Source organism: Protopterus annectens, chromosome 16.part0 (genome assembly GCF_019279795.1).
Source record: "Protopterus annectens isolate FY-2018-M chromosome 16.part0, PAN1.0, whole genome shotgun sequence".
Taxonomy (NCBI): Eukaryota; Metazoa; Chordata; order Ceratodontiformes; family Protopteridae; genus Protopterus; species Protopterus annectens.
In genome coordinates this window covers 808,887,351-808,890,964 of record NC_056750.1, presented here as the reverse complement: position 1 = coordinate 808,890,964, position 3,614 = coordinate 808,887,351, and positions in this window count along the sequence as shown.

Sequence of the window (3,614 nt, the reverse complement as noted above, 5' to 3'; positions counted from 1 at the left end):
TACATTCACAGGGCTACAGATTATGTTCCAAATGATCAGTATTGCACAACAGGCTCCACATCTTTGAACGATACACTCCACATCTCACATATGCAACATCTACCAATACAGATAACAGTAGTCTACAGATATGCCATATTACCTACATGCTTCATGTGTGCTTGCTGGCTGGCTCCAACCTCCATCATGCTGTATGTCTGCTGCTGTTGTTGGGCAGGTGCCACCAGGCTCATGAGCAGCTCCTCCACTCTGGTGAGGGGGGGATGGATGTTAACACCACCCCCTGTTGCAAGCTGTTCTCTGCGCACATCAGCTGCACGCTGACGGACATGTCGGAGAAGATCACTGCAGTTGTGGCATACCTGCTCATATGTGCAGTTATGCAGGCCTACCTCATTAACCCTGCGGCAAGATCTTGCCACATTGCAGTCTGCTCCTGCTGGTCCTAGCTGGTTCGTGACAATATTACACGGTAGTGCTGAATCCTACTGCTAGTGATGATATCATCTTCAGCCCTACTGTAGCTTGGGTTCCTGTGGTGGGCCATGATCCCTGGAAGACATAAATACAAAAATATGTCTGAGCAAGTCATATGCCACATTTAACATTATACAGTACAGATATAACTGAACTGCCATATATAGCAATCTATAAGCTAACCGAGATTGAAACAGTGTAACTGCCACTTATCGCTGCTCACCCCACAACTGCTTGAAAGTGCCTTGTTCACTCTCTATCCAATGAACCATGTTCTGCACAGCAACAAAATAAAATCACTATTTAAGACTATACAAGAGTACCTGGCACACTGTATGCAACATGATGCACCACCTAGCCACAGCAGATATATATCAATCTGATGTGTAAAGAAATATATCATCCATCACAGTCAGTGTAAGGTCCAGTAAATGTATTACTATTATACCACACAACTTGTTAATGCCAAACCCGTGGCCAAAATATGTGCACAATTGGGAATATAGGTCACATACTGCTGTAGTACACTATGAATGTTGCTAGATACGCAGTTATATGTATTACCCCACATATGTCAAAGGACATGTTACAGACATACCCACACACACATCAGACATAATTACAGGACACAAAGGTATGACAACCCAGATAAGCTTTGAGTGTGTACTATACAGTACTTAGTGTTTGTACTTACACAACCTTAATCTTGAGAAATGTAATCTGTGATGAATACAGGGACCACACAAAACAGTGGATGCAAGCAATGTGGACATACACCTTACTTTGCTGTACAGGCCCAGAGCTTCAGTTAGTACTACAGTACACACAGGATTTGCATTCAACATCGGTACCAATCAATAATCATAGATGTAGTGCTTTAGCCTCCAATGACACACCCTAGTTAAAACCAAGGGACTTAATCACACTGTATGCAATAGCTATTTTTCTGCCTAGCAACAGAATACATAGCTTTTGCTAGGATCAAAGCAAGGACCCATAATACCATAACATAAACAGTTCTCCACTAAGCTATCCCACAGATACATATCTTTGACATATTCACAAACATATTGACCATCACAGTCAGTCAACAGTACAGAGAATCTATTGCAACAAGTAGATGTAGGTGTGTATGAGTATATATAAATATATATATATATATATATATATATATATGCATATACACATCCATTTGTCTACATATACACACACATATATATATATATATATATATATATATATATATATATATATATATATATATATACATATATATATATACACACATATACATTTCACCTTTCATAGTGAGAATATTGATTATACAAAGGATGTAAGGTGTACAGTAATGTAATAAAATCGCACAGTCTTGGGATAAATGCATTGAAGTTGTTTACAGCCCAGGTAGCTTTAGCAGGCCTTACTGGCTTCAACATTGCAAACTGAATGAACCACCCACAGTGTTTAACTACTACATGTCATATACCAGCACTGTATGCTTTCTTATTTGTCACACATTAAAACCTACATACAAATATGCACATACTGACCTTCACCAACATATATCTCCCCTTCACAAACAGTTGCAATATGTCCCCTGCTCTATGCACATATACAGATGTGAATATATATGACACATATATATTTCTCCGTATTTGTGTGGCATACACACACATGGTCCATACTGTTGTAAGTCCCTGGACCTCACAGGTGAACTGATGGGCCTTTCTGCAACACAAACAGGTGTCACATATGAATATAGACTAACATTAGGGCGGGTATATATGGCAACAGATGCTAGATAAGCATACTAGACTGCTACAGCAGTTGCCAATGCTAAGCTACACTTTAATATGACTATCATGCATGTGTTGTTATGTCACTCCCATGTTTATATAATGTCAGTGCTAATTACCCCAACAGCCATTGGTCACACTACTGTACAGAACACAGATAACATGGATCAGATCTTTGACATTTAATGCTTAGCTACACATTTCACAGGTATGTCCCACTGCTCACAGGTACACACACAGTATTGTCCATAGCAGTAGTTAAGCAGAACATCTGTGCAGAAAGAAGTACTGCTGCCACATATGAATGTTTCACATTATGTAGACTATTCTTTAATAACATGTACTACATGCCAGTAAATACATATGTGTCACATACCTTTCCTTTGTATAGTTTGGTAATATTTATTTTTCCTTTTCTCTCTCTCTCTCTCTCTGTCTCTCTTTCTGTCATTCTCTGCAATAGAGTGATTGAGTTTGTTGGCAGAGATTGCAGCCTGCTTTTGTAGGAATTGCACATGAGCATGTGATGGCCTCTGCACCAGTTAGTGCCCACCATTTGCTAATTGCATGTAGCCTGCTGTGTAGTAATTGCAGTAATCACTGTCATAGCAATTCAGTACTGTAAATTGCTGACTCATCTAGGCATGGCCCTTTCAGCTTTCCAAGATGGAGATCATCTTTGTTTGGTGTGGACATCGTTTAAGACAGATGGTTGGTATAGTTCTTATATCAGAAGCCAGGGGTGTAGCCAGAGATTTACATTTTGTACTCAGACCTAATGTTGTTGCTTCCAGTACCCACTTGTCAGTGTAGAAATGTACTCACCCCTCAAAATGCTACCCCAAGATACATGGAAATATGTACTTTCTTTTCAACTGTTACAATTAACTGCCATACAAAGCTAGTTATAAAGATGTATTCCTTTGGCACAAGAATTGTTTGTGAACTGCTATACTGTGAATATTCATTTACTCAGTTCTAAACAGTTTGTGCTTTTTTAGTGTTGACATTAGCACGAGCTGCTCAGAAAAACTGGACACATTTCAGTACAGTGAGTATGCTTACCTACATCCTTGGTAGACCCTGCACACACAGGTATATTCTACATTTGCATAGGGTTGCAGAAGTACAGAGAGCGTAAGTAGTATTGTGTGGATTTTATCTTGCTGGACTTACAGGGTTGCTGTGTACATGTTAGTTTATCAAGGCATGTAGTCTGTCTGCGTAACTCCCAGCTGTGGACCTATCCACATGATAGCCAGAGAATAGCCTGTTATTTTTTACCTGTGCACCACACAGGTCTTTTCAGCAATAGAGCAATGGCATTCTTACAGTTGGTTG